The sequence below is a fragment of the Hylobates moloch genome, unplaced genomic scaffold (genome assembly GCF_009828535.3).
Source record: "Hylobates moloch isolate HMO894 unplaced genomic scaffold, HMol_V3 SCAFFOLD_4, whole genome shotgun sequence".
NCBI lineage: Eukaryota > Metazoa > Chordata > Mammalia > Primates > Hylobatidae > Hylobates > Hylobates moloch.
Window position 1 is genome coordinate 166494701 of NW_026652279.1, and position 26221 is coordinate 166520921.

General features: G+C 35.9%; 1 long non-coding RNA gene across 2 annotated transcripts in view; it reads right to left on the reverse strand.

Annotated features, from left to right (window-relative positions):
- LOC131383182 (uncharacterized) overlaps positions 1-26221 on the reverse strand; it is a 156656-nt gene that overhangs the window by 95847 nt on the left and 34588 nt on the right. For both annotated transcript variants that reach the window (XR_009212998.1, XR_009212997.1), the window contains exon 3: positions 5062-5115. This is a non-coding gene — a long non-coding RNA (uncharacterized LOC131383182). The remainder of the gene's footprint in view (positions 1-5061; positions 5116-26221) is intronic.

Consider the following 26221-nt stretch of genomic DNA (forward strand, 5'->3'; position numbering starts at 1 on the left):
GCAGACCTGTAAAAGTATCATGCTGATGAATTTGATTGACATTTAGTGAGGAAAGTTTCTTCCCGTCATTCCACCATCAACTATGGATGCCACCTGAATTTACAATGACCCAATCTTTCCCTTCAAATATTTACACTTGGGGAGCCATTTATGCTCATTAATAGGATTGGACAAAATAACAAATAAAAAGATGAGGATGAAAATTACTCACATACTTAGACAAATTGACCTAAATAGAAGATAAAAGCTTGTTTAAAGTTCTTAATTTGTGAAACTGTTTTCAAAGAGTACATCCATTGCTTCCACTTGCACATAACAAAATTGAAATACAAGCAAAATGACAATATAGATAATAGAATTCACTTAAACCATTTATTCTCAAAGACAAGAACTTCCTAGATATTCATAGATTACAGAACTCACTTGGACAATTATACTCAAGAACTTACCAGTTTCTTTTGAATACTTCCATAGTTCAAAGGAAATAGAATCTTATTTTATATAGTCTTTTCCAAATTGCCTAATCATGAACTCAAAAGAATTGAACTGATTAAATGGAAACTAACTAATTCTGAATTATTCAATATACTTCACATTTACGGGATCAAAATCTGATCCAAATAATGATTCATATGAATCAAAAATATTGATTAATAAAAATATCTCAGATAAAATTCTGTACTATTCCTTATAGAAGTGTATTACATCAAGGAATACCCTTTAAAATTTTTTGAATAAGTCTTAAGTCTCATAACTCTGCAATGTAATAATTTATCTTTCTCATTGAGGTTTAGTTAATAGATAAGGACAATGATTATGACGTATTGAGGTATGAAAAACATACTACTTATCTATACAAGGAAAAATGAATTTTGCTTCCACATGTCTTATTTCAAACCACTTTTTAACATGCATTTCTTCATAGCTACATATATATTTAACCTTTATGTCCTAAATAGGTTAAAAAGAAGTTGTAATTCGATTTCATTTTGTTTTTGTTTACGGAGGCCTACAATGTCTTCCTAGAGCACAAAAGCAAACAGAACTCAGAGCCCCTCCTTTGCAGTCTGAAACAGACCTGTGGCTGGCTCCATGGCGGCTGTGCCACAGAGGTAGGGCAGCTGGCGCCTATGCTTTTGAACCCACCTGTCCTGATTTTAACAATGTCAGCCTTGAGACCTGAACTCAGGCCTGGCCCCTAACTTTATGGAAAGCATCAGAAACGGTATTTATAAAATCTGCATGCTGCTGGGACATTGAAATCGAAGTAATCAAAGCCCAGTCTGTGGCACAGAGGGAAGTAATATTTACATGTAACTATACCGTTACTTCCCAAACTACTAATTCGGTAAGTACGCTATTAAGTGCAGCTTTTAGAGTGAAGACAGTGATGGAGACTGATACAGAGAACAGATAAACATTGAAAAATCTTAAAAGACTACGGCGAAGAATTTAGGTACATTTAATGACAGATTAGCTCTGTGGAAATATGAAATTAAATAAGGAGAACATAATGATTATATCTTAAAATTGAAACTTCTGCATATTACAATAGGAAAATCAGCAATAAATAGTCAATCATCAGGATGTTTAGATAAATTCTAGAAACCTAGCATTTATTTAGTTTTGTTGATTCTTAGACCAAATTATTTATGTAATTTTGACATATGTACTCCGGAATTAGAGATGCTTACATCTGAATTAAGTTTATTGTAAAGGAGGTTCAACGTCTTTAATAGGAAAAAAGATAATAAATATTCTTGTCTTGAAATGTAATTAGGTTTAAATGTGATAGTGTATGAATGCAGCAAGTGTCACTTTCTTTCCTTTCAAATATAACAGATATTCAATAATACTAATAGAGCATTTTACCATTTTACCATTTCCCTAAAATATTTGAGCATGTTATTCATTGGTAGTGAAAATTTTAAGTCTTCAATACGTTTAGGAAATAGAATAAACAAATCTATTAGAAAAAAATAAAAAATAAAAAGAGCTGTATGCCAATACCATTGTATGTTCTATTAATATATTTTATGTTTGCAGTAAAGTCTTGCTAGATAGTACCTACTACTCATAGTACAGGAATTATGCAATGAAATATCAAACTAGCTCCTCTACTTTAGGAGCCCAAATCAAAACTTCACAGCAACAGCAATCAAAACAACCTTTTGAGCCTGTGTATCAAATTGTTTCCAGCCTGTTGGGGTGAATGGTGTATGTAGATTAGGGGCCCTTCAGGATCTGCAGGTGCTGGGCCAGCTCCTACCCTCTGAGCTTTGTATAACCTTCATAGTTACAGGGAACTTCTCATGAAGGTGAGCAACGGAGGAGCTGAGAAACCCAAAAAGAGGAAGGAGTGAACGGATGACGTGGGACCTTACTCTGTGTTGCATCCCCTGGCAGAGCAATTAAAGGTAAGGTGAAGGCCAGACTGGAGCTCCACCCAGGTCAAAATCCCCCCACCGCATCAACCAGCATGTTCGACTGGCAAATTTTTCCTTTATCAAATATTTACAAATTAAGGGAAGGCTTACCTTCAAGTAAATTGCTTTATTTAGTTAAAACCTAGCAAAAATCAGTAATACTCAGAAATTGGGAATTCCTTGACTGGAAGGTGAAGCTGAAGGACATAGAGCCCTTCCAGCCATGGGTGGGGAGTTTTGAACATTTGAGAGCAGCCTTTGAGCTCTGTTCTCCAGAAGCATAAAGGAGGAGCCAGAATGGGAGAGAAGAGAGCTTTGAACGTTTTTACAGACAATTCCCCTCAATACACACACACTTTGTAACAGAGACAACTGGTTCAGTATCATATGTGTCGCAAATTTTAAAACCTTAGTACGGATTTGTTTCAGATTTAATACACTGCATATTTATGTTCTCAATCTTTGGTCATTAGACATGAGTTTGACAGTCATTACTAAGTCCTAATAGTTAAACAAAAGAAAATGAATGGATATATTCTTTAATTATAAGATCATTTTCCTAAACGAAAATGAAAATCCCCTGGAGTTTCTGGAATGTCTTTTAAAAATAATTTATTACGGCAATGAACCAGACTTTCTTGCAAAGAGCCTGGTGATGTTTGTGTACCTTTGCACTTTTTTTTTTTCCAACCTTTTCTGGGCCTCTCGGGCCCTCTTTAGGGTCTGAATACACAAACATATTTTGCACATGTGGGTGTTAGGAAAATGCTATTTGATGATAATGATGATGATTTCCTGAAAGTAAGGGTTGCTCATCAGAGGAATGTGTGACTGTTGGAGGCTTTTGATTAGTTTCTCTTGATCTCTTTTAAAAATAGGATGGTTTTGCTCATCTGTATGGGATGGTAAGAGGGAAGGGTACTCTTGTCTAAAGGCAGAAAAAGGATGATCTGACTTCAAAACCCCTTCTAATTTTATGATTCTAAGAAGTAGGATCATTTATTCTGAAGAAAAGGCTCAAAGGTTTAGTGTGTAGAAGATGGTGACCAGCTGCTCTTTACTCACTGATTACAGAAAAGGAAATGTGTTTAAATTTGAGCATGAGAGATTGAGGCTTTGAGGGAGGAATTTCCCAACACCAAGGCTATGTCAAAATCAAGGACAAAAGGAGTCAGAAAATGAATCAGTACCTGTCCCCAAGTAGCAGTCTCCTCAAGGTCGAAGAGAACCCTATAACGAGCAGAGGAGAGTGCACCTGTATTTTGTTTCTCTTTCTGTCTCTCTCAACATTAGTCTAGTCTTAATTTAGGAAAAATTATAGCGCTGTGAATTGTTCATACGAATTCCTGAAGAGCGTGGTGATTTATCTGGGCCTTCCAATGCCTGGGTTAATGCTCATTAATTTGCATTTGTTAAGAGCTACCCAAGAGTTTATGAGGTGCAGCTCGGGGCCACTAGAAGAGGATTTTAATGTGCTGTTACATTTCTATGACTCTGTCGCTTAAGAATGACCATGTGTTATGAATTGTACTAATTTTATTAATTACAGATGTACACACGTAGACATTAAAATATTATATTAAAGTCACTGCTCTCCCAATCTTCCACATTAGGTAAAAGTATATGAATTCAGATTTTTTAAAGTGGTTTTGCTTGAGGTTTTTGGAAACGTTATTTTAGAAATGCTTAAAAGAAGAAGTCAAGGAACTTATCCAGAAATGGTCCTAATATATTGGTAGAAAATGCTTTACAAGCATTCTCTGTATTCTTTATCTGCTTAAACCTCTGGGATAAAGAGAGTGATTGGCTAAAATCTATTTGTAATCAGCTATTGTGAGGCATGAAACAACATGACAATACCAAATAATAAAAATATCTATAAACCTGTATAAAACTGATTACTTAGAACATTATTTTCCTTCATGCTTAACAACTTAAAAATACCTCTTACAAAATATCATTATCAAGAGAACTATATAATTTAATACTTTTACATTATGGACAAACTAATGAGTTTCTATAATTAAAATATCTCTCCATATAAATTTATTGTGACAATTATTAAATCCTAAAAAAAGTCAAATACTCAACATATAAGATCACCACTAGGATCTACATCAAACTTCTTCCAATTATTATGTAATAATATCACACACACACACACACAGTATTGCTTGAGATACTGTATTTTTGATCACTGGAAAAACAACCCTAAATTTTATTTGTATTGACATAGATTTCAGAATATTTACATATGGCTAATTATATTGGTTTGGAGGCACCCAGCTACAAATAATAAAAAAGAGTTTAACAGTGAGAAAAATGTATTCTGTCTTATCACCAGCAGTTCCTAGGTAAGGTGGTTTAAGAATTGTCTGTTCTCACCAGGTCACCCTAGACAGGACTCTTCCCATGCTCAGTGGGCATGAGAACTTCCAGTTCTTACGTACACACATGACCTTGTCCAGCAGAAGAGAAAGAACTGTTCCTCTCTCTCTTTCTTTTGCCAAAAGAAACCTTTTCTGAGAAGCCTCCCAGCACAGCTCTCTTCACTTTTCACTTGACAGAACTAGGTTGTGTTCCCTTGCTAGTCTGCTGGGATTATCAAGACTGGCTTCGGATGACTGAGACTTACCCCAGGGCTGCTGGTAACGTCATCTTCCATAATTGCATGGTTATACCGAGGAGGCTGCCAAGAAGTAAAAAGAGCACTGTTGAGTAGGCAACAAATACTGTCTCCAAAAATACACATACATCCAAAGTAAACATATTTTCTGTTTTATTTGTTAAGCCATAATGTGATAGAAATGTCATCCTGTATGCATATCCACACAGATATACCAAGAAAAGAAGTGAAAACAGTAATAAAAGCAAACCAAAGAAATCAGACTAATCACAATCATTCACATCAAGAAACAGAGACCAACTCTTCTAATTCCACTTGCTTACTGTACCAGCCAGATGGAAAGTTGCTTTTAAATTATGCCAGATTTTTCAAACCATCATACCAAAATGTAGTTACCATTTTTGTATGCTTTTCATCTGAAGTAAAAGAAACATCTTAGAGTTTATTCTTAATATAACCAAATTCTTAATATTTGCATTTATTCAGTGAACCGGAAAGTAACTCTTTAATAATGAAAACATTGATGTCTTTGGATATTTTGTCTAAAGAATATGCTCATAAACGTTAATATTGCATGTATATAATTATGTGTTATTACTATAAGATTGTAATTTGATTCTGATTAAAGAACATTTCATTCTTAATACAATATGCTATTTGGTAATTTTTCTAAAAGCCAAAGAAAACAGATTATTTAAAATCCACATAAACTTGAAATGTGCTTATATTTTAGATGTGATGTGGTTAGCATTGGTATTAGATGTGATGTGATTAGCATTGGTATTTTTTCTAAGTTCCATGGATGTCAACAACACTTCCACTCTTGAATCAAAATTCAAGGTGCGGTGGTTCAAGAAAGAAACATTGATAATTTTACAACAACCTGTTACTTCTATTTGTGACTGGGAAATAAACTCTACTTTCCCTTACCTAAATTAATGACAATATAACAACAAAAATGATACAAGATTTATGAGAATAGAATAGTCAATATTACTGTCAAATGTAGATGAGATTACTCTAGCTATTAAATTGCTATTTGTCATTTCTAAAGGCAACATACATATTTTGTATTTGATTACAACTATTGAATATCAAATAACTTTTCAAATAAAGTCCCAGAATCAAGTAATATATTTCAGAGGAATACTTAGGCAGAGTGATAACAACTGATTTTTGTCTACCCAGTATCAATCCCCCCATTCCCAAGAGATGAAATACAACTGGCCTAACTCCATGTTCCCACCTTCCATCCCTCTCTCACACCTAGACACAGACACATGACCCAGTTCCTGCCAAAAAGGTGTTAAGTACATGACTGCTGAGAGGTTTCTAGGAAGGCTTTTTGCTTTCCTGATGACGCAGAATGAATGACGCTTTATCCTACCCTCCTCTTGTTTTGCACGTAGGCATGAAGTCTAAAGCAAAAGCAATCACTGGCTTTCAGTCCTTGACACCATTGTTGCTAATCCAATGTCAACAGGATTCCATGAAATTTAAGGAAAAAAGAAAAGACTCATCATTTGTTAAAACTCTATGAGTTAGATTTTCTTTTATATGTAGCTGAAGGCTTTCCTAATTCATATAGAGAGCTTTAACAGAAAAGGCTCATCATTTGTTAAAACTCTATGAGTTAGATTTTCTTTTATATGTAGCTGAAGGCTTTCCTAATTCATATAGAGAGCTTTAACAGAAAAACTAATTATTTAGAAATTGGATTTAATCCTATCACCAAATTATTTGGTAAAATAACAATTTGATTTAGGATATCTACTGATATGCTTTCTTTGGGTGTTTCCTTGTTCCTCATTCATGTGTTTGCCTGAAGTCTCTATGAAATATCTACATTAACAAATAATTATCCTCCTAGACTAGAGCACACAGGATTTGAAAATCAATCTTAATATAAATTCCTTGAAAAACAGATAGCTTGATCCACAAACGTTTTAAAACCAGATAGCTTGATCTACAAATGTCTTAAAACACTTTCTTAAATCCATGGTGTGGGTGGGGAGCTGTGGACGACATAAGACAAAGATTTCCAGTTGGGTCTTACACTAGTATTTGTACATGTCTTAGGATACCTGATAAACTTCTTCCAGCAGTTTATTTTTATTTTTTTATTCATTTTTATTTTTTGAGATGGAGTTTGGCTTTGTTGCCCAGGCTGAAGTGCAGTGGAGCAACTTGGCTGACCGCAACCTCCACCTCCCAGATTCAAGTGATTCTCGAGCCTCAGCCTTCTGAGTAGCTGAGACTACAGGTGTGTGCCACCACACCTGGCTCATTTTTGTATTTTTAGTAGAGACGAGTTTCACCGTGTTGGCCAGGCTGATCTCGAAGTCCTGACCTCAAGTGATCCGCCTGCCTCACCTCCCAAAATGCTGAGATTACATGTGTGAGCCACGGCGCCTGGCCTTCCAGCAGTTTATTTATATGGATGATACCCCTGGAAGGCAAAACACTAGTTTGATGAGAAGGTACCATGCACAATAAGATTAAAAACAACACAGCCTCCATGGCAAAGGCAAAGCAAGGCTTAAGACAACATAACATCTGCCATTATAATTTTTTTCTGGCCCTTTCCACACTTGATTCATATACCACCCCTATAAACTGCAAATGGACCATGTTATAAACAATAGCTAGCAGTTTCCACTTCTGGTTAGGAATTAGAAAGCCATAAGAGAACTACAAATGAGAACAAGATGGATAACTTGAAAACAACAATAACAAAACACAGTTTATAAGAGCCAATGAAGAGCCGGAGATGCAAAAAAGCCTAACTGAAAGAAAATCTAGAAAGTCATGATCTCTTCCTATGAGAGAGGAATGAGGTGCTTCCCTGATGCTAGGTGGAGTGATGGGAAGAGGAGGAGGGATTTGCCAGCAAAGGGATGTGAGAAGCAAGTCCAATTTTCAACACATTTTTAAAAGCCTATGAAGTGTGACGATTCAGGTCCCTGAGGAAGCTCCATCAGAGGCAGCTCTGCACCTACCCACCTCTCTGTCCCAGGGGGCCTTTGCTTTAGTACATAGACATAATGCACCCAAGTTTGGGGGCACAGTAGGGGATCTGAAAAATATCTCCATGGAGGCTTATAGAGCTGACTTGAGGCTGGGAGCAGCTCAGGAGAGCCGTGAGAAAACCCTCTAAGCCAAAAAGCTGTTGCCAAAAGCTGGGTAGAGCAGGACAGCAGTGGGAAACACCTCCAAGGCTCCCGGGGGCTTCACTGAGTCCACTCAAGGCCCAAAGGCTCAGAGCTGAGCAGCAAAGCATAGAAATCTGAGTTGTGTAAAAGCTGGGTGAGCAACCAGACAGCAAAGAGAATTCACTGGAAGCCCGGACTCAGGGAGTCAGCAGCTGGGTTATAAAGCCCAAAGAGAAATCCGAGGCTCTCCCTTGCTTAGATCTCATGCCCTGTTAAATGTAAGGGATCGTAAAAAATTACAAGACATGAAGAAGCTATATATATATATACATTATAGGATGTATAAACATAACTATGGCACATGGGCAAGAGAAGAAAGAGAAATAGAGGCAGTTCCAAATATAGATGTTGAAATTATCAGAGAAGAGTTTTATATTAAATATAATAGGTATGTCAGATAATCTTAACACTATTTTTAGACAATTTTTCTGAAAAAAATGAAGAATTTTAGCAGAGAAATAAACACAACTAAAAAGCCAAATGTCTAGAATAGAGAAAAAAATAAAATATTGAGATGGAGAATTAATTGAACAAGTCTATTAGTAAACTGGCATACCAAAGGAAAGAATCAGTAAAGAAGAAGATAGATCAGTAGAAATTATCCACATTGAAATATAAGAAAAAAAGGAGGGAGGGAGAGATGGAGAGCAAGAAGGAGAAAAATAAGGAAGAGAAGAAGGAAAGGAGAGCCGTGCCTGTAATCCCAGCACTGTGGCAGGCCAAGGTGGGTGTATCATCTAAGGTCAGGAGTTCGAGACCAGCCTGACCAACATGGTGAAACCCCATATCTATTAAAATACAAAATTAGCTGGGCATGGTGGCAGGTACCTGTAGTCCCAGCTACTCGTGAGGCTGAGGCAGGAGAATCACTTGAACCCAGGAGGCAGAGGTTTCAGTGAGCCAAGATCGCACCACTGCACTCCAGCTTGGGTGACAGAGCAAGACTCCACTCAAAAATAAAATAAAAAAGAAAAGGAGAACCACCTGAGATGTGTAGAAAATATTATGCCATCAAATACATTTACGTTAAGAGTCTTGTAAAAAGAGAACAGATAATGAGGTAGAAGACATTTTTGAAGAGAACGTGGGTGACAATTTTCTAAAACAGATGAAATATATCAACTCACATATATAAGAAACAGTAAGTAAATTCAAATATAACAAGAACTAGGCAAACAATCATCAAAGTGGTGATGAAAACCAAACATGAGTACAAAATCTTGAAAGAGGCTGGAGGAGATAAAAAACACACATCGTGCTCATAAGATGAATGAAATTAGAAGCCTATGAAATGTCTTTAAATTGTTGAAAGATGGCCGGGTGCAGTGGCTCACGCCTGTAATCCTGGCACTTTGGGAGGCCAAGGCGGGCAGATCACAAGGTCAGGAGATCGAGACCATCGTGGCTAACACTGTGAAACCCCGTCTCTACTAATCATACAAAAAAAAAAAATTAGCCGGGCGTGGTGGCGGGTGCCTGTAGTCCCAGCTACTCGGGAGGCTGAGGCAGGAGAATGGCATGAACCCAGGAGATGGAGCTTGCAGTGAGCGGAGATCATGCCACTGTACTCCAGCCTGGGTGACAAAGTGAGACTCCATCTCAAAAAAAAAGAAAAAAAGTTGAAAGATAGTAAAAGATAAAAGACTGCAAACATGATAGTAAATATCCTGAGACAATGCCTTAAAAGCATTTCTGTATATTTTTATATGTTCACCAGAAAAATCTGAATCATCTGGAGCAGATCTGTTCTATAAAACATGCTGAGGTAACTTCTTCAGGCTCAAGAGGAAAAATACCAGGTTGGAAGGAAGAAAAAGCCCCAGAACGGGTAAATATTTTTAAAACAACAAAAATTTCTAATTAAATATGTGGATAAATATAATCACAAAGCTTTAAACTACATAAATGTAACAATTTAAAGAACCGAAGGAGAATTACAGAAAAGACTCCAATCACAGTCAGACATTAAACATGCTTTTTCAGCAATTAATATAACTAATAGATAAAAAATTACTAAGGATCTAGAAGACTTGAACAACAATATCAATATTAGTCTAAATGACACATATAGAACATCATATTCAACAATTGAAGAATACACTTTATCTGTTCTATGCATATAAAACATTCCCTCAGGTAGATCACCATCTCAACCATAAAACAAGTTGTGATAAATTTTTAAAGGATTGAAATAATACATGACATTTTTCTCTGACTATAATGGTATTCTATTAGAAATCACAAACAATAGTATATCTGTAAAAATTCCCAAATATTTGGGAAGCAACATAATTTTAAATAATCTGTACGTAAAAGTGGCACTGACAAGGGAAATTAGGAAATATTTCAAATTGAACAATAATAAAAATAAGCCCTATAAAATTTTGAAAGGTAAAATTTGAAGAATGCAGCTAAATCAGTTGTAAGAGGAAACTTGTATCTTTAAATGCCTATATTAGAAAATAAGCAAAGTCTAAAATCAGTTATCATCTATGCTTTTATCTTAAAGATAGAAAAAAGCACAAATTAAACCCAAAATAAGTAAAGGAAATAAAATATTGATGGAAACTTATAAACTCAAAAGAGACAAACAAAAAGACAATGTTATAAACCAATTTAATACATGGAGAAACCGTAACGGGCGTCTACTACGATGTGTTATTTTCTGGGAGTGCTGCTTGTTCAACACTTCTCATTTTTCCTTGGAGTAGACAGAACTCTCACCTCCTAGGCACGTGCAGCTTCTTGTACCCCGCTCACAATTTCCTGTGATAAGAGCGATCTTCCTCTGCTTAAAGAAAAAATAATGCTTGACTCAGTTTCATTTGGGTTTCTCTCTTTTTTGGAGCCATCCTCGCCGTTGGACATGCATGTTATTTGCTGCTGGATGCTGAAAACTTCTAAAGACTAGCACTTCACAGTTGTTAGGAAAAAAGCCTGCCAATTTAGTAATATGTTTAATTCAAGAGAAAAAGTTGGGAAGCCCAAATGTATGATCACAGTAGTGAGCCGCATTCTTCAACATCTGTAACAAAACTGGTATATATTGATCTGAATCACTGTGTTTTCTCAATAGTTTTCAAATGCTAAAGGAAGGTTCTGGCTGAAACCCCGACACTAGCCAGTCCAGGCAGTGTCCTGCCCTTTGTGTCCGGAACCTTTCTGCCCTTCTTTCATGTTGGCCTTGCATTTTGACTTCAGTGATGCTCTCTTGCATGAAGCACTTTACTTCTCTACATTCTCTATTTGAACTACATAGAAAGGTCACTCATTACACAAAGTTCAGAGAAGGATCAAAGGAATCCAAGGGAAATAGAAATTTACCCTCAGGTGATGCTAAGCACTTTATTAAAACTCTCACCAGCTCCGACTGATGACAAAACATGGGCAGCAGGAAGAGTTAAATATAATTCATTATGTCATTGTTGGAACAATTCACTAATGTGAGAGTTTGGGACTAAGATGACGCAGACTCTGTGCCTGTGTCCATATCTTCAGCATATTTCACTGTTTCTGAGGCTGACATTACCTTTAAAATCATCTCCAGTTTACCTACAAGTGGTGGAATTGAGAATGACCCGGACTTAAAAACTTGTGAGAATGTGTGTGATGACTCAGAGTGCAAAATGTTCTTTGCCAAAAAAATCCTCCCCACATGACTGAAATTTACCCTCTGAAGGCTACAGGATACTTCGGTGACTTCTGAAGTGCCAGTCAATATTCTGGAATTCCAAACAGTTAATGTAGATCAAACAGGGCAGCATTTGAATCCCATTATTGAGAGAAAAATCTCAATAACCACAACTTCAGATTATGCATTAATGATTCCAGTACAAATTGAGGTGCGTCAAGGAACGATGCATCTCAAAGTATGCTGGAAACACGTGCTTGATGAACCCAGATGCGGCTGGTATCACATAAATATAAATACTGAAAATATTTTTTATAAGAGGATAGATTAAGGAAGTGAGGTTTTATTCTTATTCAATTTTGGTTAATTTTCTATTAATGTATTCTTTGATGGAATTGAAAAAGTGAAAATAAGATGCTCTGGACAACTACGAACATAATATTTAGGCATTACCAAAGTATTGCATGAAATGCTAAGATCAAGTTGTAGAGTTACATGTATGTATTAACCACCTGTTTCTTGTTGAAAAGTTGAAAGCATGGCAGTATTCAGAACTGCATAGCAAAGATCTGAGTTAAACCGACAAAAAGAAGGAAATTCAGAGTTAACATTGTCACATCGTATTTAGAATGCCTATGATATAAAAATGAAATAAAACCACTAATGTTTGATGTCACATTTGTAAATAATACTGAAATGTGAAATCACTCTGTAATGTGTATGCTGCTGTTCTGGCCCAAAATTTGTTTTCCACTTCTTAAATAAAATATAGAATACTCTGAACCAAAAAAAAAAAAAAGGCAATTTTTATAAGGCATAGTCAGCCAGCCAACTGTAGAGTTGAAATGTTTGAAGTCACTGTATTGTCTAAGGCAGAATGGAGTTGAATCATAAAACACATGGAAATCATTTCCATCAAATGATAGGACAAGAAAGGTGTCCTTGGATAGCTTAGCATGATGAATATAAACTGAACATCAGGAAATTGATCTCTAATGCAGGTGTCTTTCATTTAATTTTTTCCCAAGGTAAGGTCATTGAGGAACTATTGTATAATTCTGTTAGGGAATTAGGATATTATCAAGTGTTTCTTCTTCACAAAAAAATTCCTATTAGAATATACTACTTGTATATATAAATAGAACAAAGGTCATGTTATAAATATAGTACAAGTATGATAGAATGAAATGAGCCTAATTATTTCTTTAAACACTTGTGAATATTGTTAACACTTAAGGGCACAATTCTCAACAGTGAAAATCTTTCTATTCCACTCTTATTTGCAAGAAAAAACTGAAATATATGATATTACCAGCTGATTAAAAAACTCTCCCTTATGAGTTAGAGAGAAAACTATAATAAATGTGCCCTGACATAGCCATTACCTATTGTGCTAGATGCAGTGTATATATGATATATAGATATCCACATATGCACACACAAACAAATGTTTGTGTGTGTGTGTGTATGTGTGCACATGTAATATAATACATCTGTTCCTGCTCTCCAAGACAGACTCTAAGTGTTGAATGAAAGATTATGTTTTCTACTAGTGTTAGTTTTAGAAAAGATGAAGAGTTCTGCTACTTAGAATTTTACCTCCAAGGCTGTTATGGACTAAATATTTGTGTGCCCCGAAATTCATATTTTGAAATTCTAATCCTCAATGTGTTGTTATTAGGAGGTGGAGACTTTGGGTGATTAGCTCATGAGGCGGAGCCCTGGTGAATGGGATTGGAGCCCTTGTCACTCCAGGAAGTCTCTGCTGTCTGCCACTTAAGCATACGAGGAGAAGTCGGCAGTGTGCAGCCAGAAGGATGGTCCTCAACAGAAGCTGTCACCCTGATCTCAGACTTCCAGCCATCAGAACTGGCTGAGAAATAAATGTCTGTTGTTAAAGCCACCCAGTCTATGGTATCCTGTTAGAGTAGACAGAACTGACTAAGACAAAGTTTATGTTTTTGCTCTTAGTAAAAACCTTTGTGTCTTGAATATGTTTTATCATGGTAAATACCTCTTTGTGTCTTAAATATTTATACCACATTTTTTCAGCTTGATGGACATTACCAGTGTTCACCAATATTTCTGGATCTCCTGTGTTTCCTGGTCAAATGGGTAAATTATTCTTCCTTGTCTTCCTGAGGATAGGCTCAGGCATGACTGTGTGATGTGCTTTGGCCAATAAAATGTCAGTGAGAAGTGATGTGCATCATTTCCAAGAGGAAGCATTTCAAAGGTAATGTATAAGTCTTAGAAAAATGTGTGATTGGCATACATTTGGAAAGGAAATGGCAATAATAAAATTACAAACATCCACATTTTAGTATCAAAACACTTCCATCTACATAGAATCTTGAATAAATTTTTCTTCTTCCTTAGAGAGTAGTTATTGATGTATGAATGCAGGATGAAATAATGGATGTGTGAATGGATGGATACATAGATGTTTGGATGGATGAATAGATGGACAGGTAGATAGATGGATGAATTGGTGGATAGATGGATGGTTAGAGTGCTATTTCATTATAAAAAATAAATAAAATTGAATATTGAAAATGCCCCAGCTTACAAAGGATATTTTCCTCCCCTTTGAACTCTAAAAATATACTTATTTTCATTACCACATATTTAATATTTACCATATACTAAATCAAAGACATTGTTTTTAAACAGTATTGATAATTGAGAATGTCTTTTTCTTCATCTATACTAAAAATTTGGAAAGCAAAAACTACCTGCCTTATTTCCATGTTATACTCCCCTACAAGAAGGTACATTTCATCATAGAAAAGGATTTTGAAGCCATCAGTAGATTCAGATGTATAAGCATACTTCATTTTTGTTACTATAAGTAAATTATTTACCTTAAGTCTCAACTTCTTTATCTGAAAAAAGACATAGTATCTGACTTAAATATTTGTTAAAATGGCATACATATAAAGCACCTAGCACATATTAGGAGATCATCAAATATTAAGTTTTTTTGTATATCTCTCACTCATAAGCTTCATGCAAATTGATGGCTTTAAAAAGAGTAGAGTTAATAAATTAATAAATATGAAATGAAGTTACCTAATCCATCATCATTTGTGAGTTATTATGTTATTTGAGACAAATGTTTTAAGTTGAACAGATGGTTGTCTGTTCAATCTAGCCTGTGAGCTATAAATTTTATTTTTCTCACTAGAGATTTCCCTGAACATTTAGTGATTTTAAGTTATTTTCAAGATTTAGACAAAAAATAATTTTATAGAAGAATTGCAAATTTTGGCATAGACTCTAATGTCTTTTTTATAGCAAAAAAAAAAATCTACATTTTAGGCAAAGGATTCAGAGTGATTAAACCTAAGAGCATTGTAACACAATGCCAATCACATTTGGTAACATGGTGGAAATAGTATAATCTTTCATACTGAACCAATGAAAACACGTGCAGAAGATATTCGGTCTTGCGTTTAGAACTTCAAATGACTTAAAATACCCTCCTGAGAAGCATACTTTAAGATAATGTTAGTTAGGGGGATAATGTCAAATTGGTGGCCAACTTTTTATTCATCTGGTCAACAATTCTCTACTCTGTTTATATTTAAAGTGGAATAAGAACAGATTGCATTAGTATAAAGAATAGCTTGCAGTAGACTAGTGATTTGAGAGGACAGGCTGGGAAAAATTCAAGAGGACTTCTGGAGTTAGAATTCATGAAGCAGTGTGATGAATGACATGTGAGGAAGCAGGAATCGTTGGGGATTGCAGAAATTTCTAGCTAGAGTTATTGGGTAAAATAGTTCCTGCCTTCCCATATTGCTATTGGATTCCTATTGGATTACTTGGCCTCAGAAGTTTTCCCTTGAACCTTCCCTATCTTTATTGCCTAATCTTACATATAGTGTAAAAGGCCAGCAGGATTTAAAGTGTAGAAACTGGATCAACTGATAACCAATCTAAGAAAGCATTCTTTATGCAGTACATTTTTTTCTAAAATATTTTTAAAGCGATAATTATTGGATAGGAATGGGGAATACTTAAGGCTAGATTTATCTTGATTTGAAACTTAGGGATGGAAAGTAACTGGGAACCATCTTCTGTCAAAAAAAACCCTCCATAAATATGAAGATTATTAAATCACTCTCCAGCTCCCTCCTCTCCAGGATAAAACACAGCAACTTATTCAACCACTCTTCATAGTCTCAATTATGCGACCCACGAGCCATTTCCATTATTTTCTTTTAAACTCGTTCTTACAAATACTAACTAAACTAACTCAAACTTTTCGCAAACCCGTACTTTACTTCCGTATAGGTGAACAAAAGGCAACAACTTTAAATACTGAGTTTCAGCATTAAGCCACTAGACTCCTGAGGTTCTGGAGCTGACTCACACCAGCCAGCAACAGACAGCTGTGGTCAGAATTCAGTTCCATCTTGTGAGTAAATCATCCATGGTTGGAATATTTATATCAGGGAGATTGGCGAATGCTACAAATAAGGCCTTCCCTGACCACCCATGAAAACCTATTGTTAAACTTTTATCAGCAAACACCTGCACAAGCCACAAACCTACAAGACCTCTGTGGCCATTCCTTCTGTTTCAGTTACCTAATGACAGATAACTACAATTAATTCATCTCAGACTTTATTAGACTTTGTCTTGGAATTGTACATGATATAGTTCAGATATGTGTCCTCTTTGAATCTCACACTGACATGTAGTCCCCAGTGTTGGAGGTGAGACCTGGTGGGAGGTGATTAGACCATGGTGATAGATTTCTCATGAGTGGTTTACCAGCATCCCCTTGGTGCTGTCCTTGCAATAGTGAGTTCTTACGGGATCTGATTGTTTAAAAGTGTGGCACTTCTCCCTAGTCTTGCTCCTGTTTCTGCCATGGAGACACCTGCTGGCCCTTTGCCTTCTTCTTTTTCAAGACTCCCCAGAAGCAGATGTCGGTGCTATGATACCTGTATGGCCTGAAGAACTGTGAGCCAATTAAACCTCTCTTTTTACAAATTACCCAGTCTCAGATATTGCTTTATAGCAACACAAGAACAACCTAACACACTAAAGAAAATCTTTCCAACCTCAAGGTTCCAAGTTGCCACTGATGGGTGATTATGATTGGCTCCTGATTGAAAACCTATTTCAAATTTTAGTACATCTATGATATTTATGAGAAACAATAACTTGAGATCATCATCATGTAGACAGTGAGTAGAACATATAAAGGCCCTTATTCCTGATTCAAAGGAAACTTCACTGTTGCTGTCTTCCCAATATCTAAAGTGTTTTCATTTAATAAAGAACCAGAAAGTTTTCAAAAGTACTTCCGGCTTATGCAATCAACTTGTTTGCCAATTAATTTTTCGACCATCTGACCCTCCCTTTAACAACGGCTCCATGTTAAACTCCTTTTTTGCAATGGAAGTTCCTAAGGCTATGACTTTGGTTATTTAATGTTACACAATTCCTTTAATTTGTGTAAATGTAGTCTCAGTCAAGAGAAATCATGGGATCACATGTCCTCTTGTCAACTCAAGAGTACCATGCAAGGGAACGTGCACTTCTCTCTTCTGATTCCCTGCTCTGATTTCTGTCATCAGTATCTTCATTCCTCTCACACCTTGAATTAGTTACTGGATAAATATGTATGTTTGGACACACAAATAGTAGAATGTTACTGCAAGAAATACCATTGCAAAACTAAAGTTAATCCAGATAGGAAAACTGAGCTGTAAGAAACCATGTACTTCATTTTGTATTTCATCTTGATTAATGCTTTATCTGAGTGTAAAATTTTAAATTCATAGAGCTCTTTCATTGTTATTTTGTTTTTTGTTTTCGCCAAAGCATTTTGAGAGTATTCTCTAATGTCTGTTTTTAAGAGTTAGGTTTCTAGAGAGGCCTAATTGTTATTTTTTGTTGGTAATACTTTTCTCACGTTTAGTTTTTAAGAATATGGCCTTCCAATTTTTAAAATGTATTTTTTATCATTTAAAAATTCTTAAATTATTTTGACTATGTATTCATCATGTACAATATGTTGTTCTGAAATACTTATATATTGTAGAATGGCTACATCAAGCTAATTAATATACGCATAATTTAATATACTTATCATTTTTATAGTAAGAGCATTTAAAATCTACTTAGCAACTTTCAAGAATATAATAAATATTATCAACTGTAGTCACCCTACTGTAAAATACATCTCTTGAATTCATTCCTTCTATCAAACCCAAGGGGAATATGGATTTTGATGTGCTACAATTTCATTACTTTGTGCCTCTGTGTGGATTTATTTTCATTTATTTTTCTCAGTACGAGACATGCCCATCCAATCTGAAGGCTCATGTTTCTCTTCAATTGTGGAAAATTCCTTTCATTTTTCAGTATTGTTTCTCCTTATTCTTTTTATTCTAAACCTCATGGTTATATGTTGGAGTCTCTAAATCTACCCTTCCTATCTCTGAATTATTCTTTTCTATGTGGTGTGTGTGTGTGTGTGTGTGTGTGTTTGTGTGCACGTGCATGCAATTCCTTCGCATATTCCTTAGCATTTTCTCTAAGCTGCATCCTGGGTGAATTATTTCCTGGATGTCTGGTCTGGAAACTCTTCTATCAAATATTTTTGTTCCATGACTCCACTTTTTCCCGAATCCACAAATTTATTTCTATATATATTTATTGGACAATATTTGTTGTTCCCTTTGTGGATGCTGTGGTAGATAAATCAATGCCCCCTTCCTCCAGGATATGGAAATACGCTAGTTTACATAACAGAGGTGATTTTCTGTGTGTGACTAAATTAAGGATTTTAAGATGAAGATTATCTTGGATTATCCAGGTGAGTCCAATAAAATCCCAAGGGTCGTTGCAAGAAAGAAGTAGAAATGTGAGAGACAGAGCCAACGTGATGGACAAAGTGCAGGTTGCAGTGATGCACTTTGAAGATGGACAGGCAGCCAAGAGCCAAGGAATGAAGCAGCCTCCAGAGCTGAAAAACCAAAGCAAACGATTTTTCCCTAGAGCTTCAGAAAGAAAAGCAGCTCTGCCAACACCTGGATTTGAGCCCAGTGAGCCCCATGTTGGATGTCTAAGCTGCTGTAAAGTAATGAATGCATGTTGTGTTAAGCTACTAAGTTTGTGGCAATTTGCTATAGTAGCAATATGAAGCTCACATGAATGCTGTGTCTTTTTTGGAAGATACTGAACCTATGTAGGGTCTTTTCATATTGTTCTATTTGTTTTAGTATATATATTTTAACTAGAGGACATCCATCTTCTCTCTTTCTTCCTTTCTCTTACTCTTGCTTTTCTCATTAGTCACACAAGTCTTCTAGTTTGCTTTTGCCTCCTTCCTGCCTGCCCTGTGGTCTCCCGTCCTGAGCCATGTCTTAGCACAGTGCCAACCTTTTCTCTGTGACTGCAGGATATGTCAAATCCAACAGGCAACTTGCCCCAACCTTGGGTGTATGACTGTTTGCTTTTTTATTTTCTGTAAATAAACCTCACTAAGACTTAGTCCCAGACAATGATCAGTAACACCTTTTTTTTTTCAGCATCATTTTGCAAGGTGGGAGCCCAGACATTGTTTATGTTAAGCAGTAAGTTTTGCTGGCCAGACACCTTGTGAGTGGTACTTACAGCCCTCAGTGCCCCAGAGTGCCCAAGCATGCCACTGTGAGCACCTGCTTCCAGACCCAGGGCCTGGGATGCCTTGGGCTTCAGCTCTTTTTATTATTGCCTTTTCTTCTTGATTTCTGGCTCATGAACATGCTTATTTTATTATCTATCATGTATACTCTCTCTTTATTATTCTGTATCTTACTTTTTTTTCTGCAACTGAGAAAGGATTTCAAAACATAAACTTAAAAAAAGCAAAAATAACACCTTTACACTCATTCGTTGACAATAGTTTTTTTTTGTTTTTTTCTGTTTTTTTTTTTTTTTTGAAACAAAGTCTTGCTTTTTTGCCCAGGCTGGAGTGCAGTGGTGCGATCTCTGCTCACTGCAGCCTCCACCTCCCGGGTTCACACCATTCTCCTACCTCAGCCTCCTGAGTAGCTGGGACTACAGGAACCCACCACCATGCCCAGCTAATTTTTTTGTATTTTTAGTAGAGACGGGGTTTCACTGTGTTAGCCAAGATGGTCTCAATCTCCTGACCTCGTGATCCACTCGCCTCGGCCTCCCAAAGTGCTGGGATTACAGGCGTGAGTCACCATGCCCGGCCGACAATAGTTTCATTTTTAAAATAACTCTTGGTAAGAGGCAAAAGAAAATGAGATCTACGTGGCAGCCATGCCAAACAGTTTTATTTTCCTATGCCAGTACAGATTCATGTCGAATCGCTTCCTGGAGCACTGTGTGGAGAAAGATTCCAAGGTTATATCTGTTCTCACTGGAGAAGTGTGCCAGCCTTGGTTAATGATCCCTGTTGTGGGCGCTGAGGGAGGACGTGCCCCTCTCTCCCATAATGTATTTGCCATGATGCAGACCACACCCTGTTGCAGCAGTTAGGTTTACTTAATGTCATGCAACACAATCAACCCAGTCACATTAATTTTTAGGTGGCCATTTATTATAAAGACATTAGGAATTCACAGGACCAACAGGAACTGGAGAAATATTCTTTGGATTACTCAGGGTAGGTCATCTTCCCTGCACTCCCTTAAGTAGCGTACTGAAGAGTCACATTGACACACTGCAGGCAAAATCTTATAAAAGTGGCATTGGTAAGAGTTGTTGCACTGTCTTACAAGGCAGCAAGCTTAAAGCACACGCATGAATGCAGTGAAGAGAATAGCATTACAAATGTAAAGCACATCAAACTCACAAGAAGTCCGAGATCAATATTTTAACGCCTTTTTCAGTGCTCCAAGTGGATCCTAAAGAGGATGATCTTAATATTTTAAACTTCCTTTTAGTCTTGTTAAACTAATATTGACAACAAGGTGTGGGAACTTGGCACACCCCAAATTGCAAGTAGATCTATAAGTACAAAACATCGTTTGTGGTCTGGCAGTTTCACTATACTTTACACATTTGAGAAATACATTTCTATGGGTTTTGGGGGATGTGTCTATATCCAGATATAGACATATCTATATATCTATAGCTATATATGTAGTTTAAGTTGAAGTATATATCCAAAAAGAGATTAAAATAGTTTTGGTGATATTAAAATTACAGGCTCTTTATTCTTATTTCATAAACAGAACTTTTTTATCTGTAAAGAAATGTGGACATTGGTTTCAAAGATACTGTTTCAAAGAAGAAAAAAAAATAAAACTATCCCCTAACTGAAATAAATATTGATTAAAAAACTTAGCTGAGCTTGAAAATGTACTTAATAAAGTTTAATTAGTATAATACTATTTCACTATTTGAAATGATTTAAAGATGATTTAAAAATATGCAAAATGTCAATATTCTTTTAATAATTCATAGCATGGCCATGGAAAAATTACAATTGTGGTTGTAAGTAAATATTTGTAGAAGGCCAGTCAGTTCATTTATTGTCAAACTCTCTATCTTTGCAATGATCCTTAAAAATGAAAAATACTTGCTTATACCTTAGACTTGACTAGTACTTACATGATGGTATGTGACAAGCCCATTTGCAATTGGTTAAAAAATGCAACTTCTACTACCTTCTTCTCCTATATATTCTCTTTTAATAGTCACTGATTTACATGACGTACTGATTTAAAATATCTAATCCAAACTAGTACGCTTTCCTTTTAGTGCATTTGGTTTCATAGCAGAAATCGAATCTCAAGTTTGTCATCTGCTCTTACACAATATAATCGCTAGTGACAAAGAAAACAACCTTGGTCCTGTCTTTCACACACACCCATAGAATGTCTTTCTTGCTCTCGCTCCTCAAGGCCACAAACACTGAAAGATCCTAATTAAAATACAAGGTTTGACTCTGTTCTCTTCAAGGATTACTGAAGCTAAGAATGTGAAAGGCATAGAGATTAAAAAAAAAAAATACTCAGGCCCTAACAAAGACTTTCTTTGAGTTTCACAGTTAGCTTTTCTTTTCTGCAGCATCATGCACTTTGCAAGAAAAAGTTATGGTGAAAAAACTGAGAATGTGGACATCATTCGAGCTAGTTTAATGCATACATTCTCATATTAGTTTAATGCACGCATGTCAATGTGAACAGAATTTCAGACAAAATATCTAAGCAATGACGCATGCAGAAAAGAGCTTTGTCATCTAATGACTTCATAGAAACGAGCACACATAAGACATATGTATTCCCATATCTCTGCACATTTTTTTAATATTTGTGAATATATATTGTATTTTGTTTCATAATTTCAACATTCATTTTAGATATGGGGATACATGTGCAGGCTTATTATGTTGGATTCTGTCTTTTAAGACTATCAGCCAAGAAAACAGATGTATTTTCAAGAGCTAAATGTCAAGAGTTACAGATCCAGGTCAAGTTCAATATAATAATTTCTCCATGATGTTGAATCATCAAAGAGTTTCTTTTTAAAAAATATTCTTCCTTCCTCCTTCCCTCCCTTCCTCCCTACTTCCTTCCTTCCTTCCATCTTTCCTTACTTCTTTCCTTCCTTCCATCTTTCCTTCCTTCCTTCTTTCCTTCCTTCTTTCTCTTTCCTTCCTCCCATCTTTCCTTCCTTCTTTCCTTCTTTCCTTCCTTCCTTCTCTCCTTCCTTCCTTCCATCTTTCCTTCCTTCTTTCCTTCCTTCCTCCCTCCCTCCTTTCCTTCCTTCCATCTTTCCTCTTTCCTTCCTTCCTCCCTCCCTCCTTTCCTTCCTTCCATCTTTCCTTCCTTCCTTCCTTTTTTCTTTCAGGAAAATGTATGCATATCAAAAGAAAAAATGCAACTCTGTGTGGTCACAGATTCTACTACAAACAGACTCAAGCCAATATAGATACAGAGTCATGTTCTGGTCTTAGTGTCTTTGCTTACTCCTTTATGTCCCTTTATACTAACACACATTTAACCTCATTCACCCATAAAAGGTCTAACACTAATGCAGAAAAGAATTAGCTTGATATTAGTTTATATCATCTACATTTCCCTAATTTTCAGTTTTAGCAACTCTTTAAATTAATACCACTTGCTTCCATTTTATTTTAAAACTCTCTTTCCACCAAGAAAACATGATTTAATTGAGGGAGAAAAGCCAAAGAATAACAATCGGGCTTTCTAAAGTTACAGCTGTACATGAAAAATCATTGAAAATAAAATGGAAAGAACACATTTGTGTACAGAATACATGATAATGATCTCAAGAAATATCTCTGAGTATCTTTCAAAAATTTTATTACAATATTTCTTCATAGAAATTTAGCCTTAGACTTTCATCACTACTTAGCCATTCATCAGGACCTTCTCTTCTCATCATAGGGACTAGAGAGGTATTTTATGTCATTGAACATTTGATACCTTTGGATTACTTGAGGAATCTTTTAATGTTTGACTTCATATTAATTACCCAAATTCCTTTTCACTTTATATAACCTTAAACCCAAAGGTTAAGGTTCTATTAAGAAACGTTTGAAGGTATGCTCATTTATTTTTACTGTCCTAATTGCATGGACACAGTCTCTTCTATCAGAATAAAAAATGCTAAGCTTCACTTTCTGCTCAGCTATGGCGTTGGGGAGATGACATTTGTGAGTGCTAAGGGGCAAATTAGGATTCAGAGGATAAATGACCAGTCCAAGGAGATCCAGCTAGTAAAGATAATTTTGCGTTAGCTCTCAGATCTCCTTGTTGTCTTTCCCAAGGTCTAACTACAAAAACATGCTGTCATCAGGGAAAACATGACCTTTAAAACGCATCATGGAAAATTACTTTTAGGGTGATTTTTGTGTGGTTAAATCTATTTTGTTAAAATTATACAGAAATGGTCAAAGGTCACATCTAAACCAAACATGTATAACAAAATAGAAAGTAAGTAAAATATCCACATCATTGACACCATGTTGATAAAGCACGCGTTCTAGATGGCAGTCAGAAATTTGTAATGTTCATGGAGGTACAGTCTACAGTCACACACATTATTTTTCTTCTCCTTTTATGTGACTGTAAGTATGTCTTCTCATACTTGTCCAATGCAGCCTCTTTTCTACTATCTTTCAAACACAACATAAGTAGCTCATCAAAGCAGGAACAAGCAAATAAAAATTTGAAATTTAATTAGCCAAAATGCCAAAATTTTACATCTATGAATAAAATTTAAAAGTGAGAAAAGCAGTTTGAAAGTATCTCGTACACAGAAGTGAAGAAGCCAGGTTTGAGGCATATGGTGAAGAATTCTGCCCCTCTTCCCCAAAAGACAAGGGTTCGCCAAATTTTGGTGGCATTAATTAGGACTCTTACTCAGAATCATCTTAATACTCATAACACTGAGCACCAAAACGGGACATCAGACAACAGCCACACAGGTGCAGCTTTAGGACCACAGGGGACTTCCTCAGCGCATCTAAAAAAGGGAGCTAGAGAAGATGCACCAATCATAGACTATGAATAAGAAAGATTATAGTTCATCTAGTAGGAAAAAATACATTTGGGGTAAGAATTCACCATAGTCAGTTTCTACTGGCTAAGGGAATAATAGAATACCAAAGTTCAGGTAACTTCAAGGCTGGTAGCTACAACATTGATTCAATATCAGATCTCTTTGGGGAATATTGCTTAGAAGCTGAATTCAAATAGAACAGTCATATTTCACCAAGTTCTGATCATAGTTATTACGTCTCTTTATACAGCTTGGATTGTTCAATCCATAACAAGAGTCCAGTGACCTAGGAACACAACTGTATTTCCCCTGCTGAAGCACAGTTGGATATATGTTGCTGCTTGTTCCTTTTCCAAGTTCTTGCCAATACCCAAGTCTTCTAAGAGTGAATATTTCCTTCATAAATAATTATAGCTATCACAACATCCCCTGAGGTACTTCATTTAGGGTGAGATATTTAATGTTCTTATATAAGAACTACTATAACATCTAAATTTTTTCCAAATGGAAAGCCAATTTAGCATTCAATTCAATCCAGACTGGTTACTCTTCCCCACAAAGCATTTAAAATACCATTTTTCACACATATTCACATATCCATCCCACTGCACAATTGCCCTATAGCAATTGCACTTTATTTAAAGACACAAAGTTGGCAACAGCATTATAAAAATTTGGTTATAAAGTTTTATTTGAACATTTGCCAATGGAAAAACCAAGACTTCTGAAAATAATAATATTGACTCTAGCACAAGGAAGAGATCAATCCCATGCAAGATGCTATGGAATAAGAACAGCAGGGGACCCAGAGAAAAGGACTGATAAAAATTTGAATGATATAAGAACAGTCTTCCCTCGCTAAGAAGTTTGTCTGGTCCATTTTGGGAGAGGAATTGGAAATTACTATCAGAAAACCACCACATATTATATACATAGAATATATAAAAATGGACAAAATATTAAAAAGGCTGCAACTCATATGACATATTATGGATTCAATATTTCTATAGTTATTTTTGTATGATCTACATGACATCCTTAGAAAAAAATGCTTTTGCGTTTTTAGATATGAATACTCAGATTTATGAATGTCACCTCACTACAAAAGTCAAAATTTTGTTGCAAAAATTGGACAAAAACAAATTAATGGCACCCCCTAAAAAATTTCCAAAGCATAACTTTTTCTAAGTGTTTCTCAAAAAACTGTTTCAGATAGTCCTGGTTCATATACATTATTACAGATGAATTATTAATAGCGCCTTCTTTTACTCTCAATTTTTTTTCTAGTTTGGAACATAAATTAAATGGCAACCACACTTACAGCCAAATGTTTTCATGGTGCTTTTGTTTTATATTGAGTATAGAGAGGGCTAACTGGATTGAAAACTTAAAGTAGGCAAAGAGTCACCTAGAGAAATTGTTAAAATATAGATTATTGACTTACAACCCCAGAAATGATATAAAAAATTGGGGAGGAGAATATTCTAGAAAGATGGTGGAGTAGGTAGCACTAGAAATATGTATCCTTACATAGAACAAACAGTTGCCCTGGCAGAATCTGTCTGATGTTACTATTTTGGAATTCTGGAATCTATTGAAATTAAGTTCCAGGGAAAGACTTGTACTTGCAATTCCCAGGAGATGGCTTAGACTGTCAATTGTGGTTAATTGCAGTCAAATTTAGCTGTTAGCACAATAGCACCTATTCATTCCCCACCTCTCAACTCTGTGGTAGGCAGCGGTCCCCTTGTTCCTGGAGCAGCTACCACACAGCTTGCAGAAACTAGGGTGGGCAACAAACAACCCTGCCCCCCAG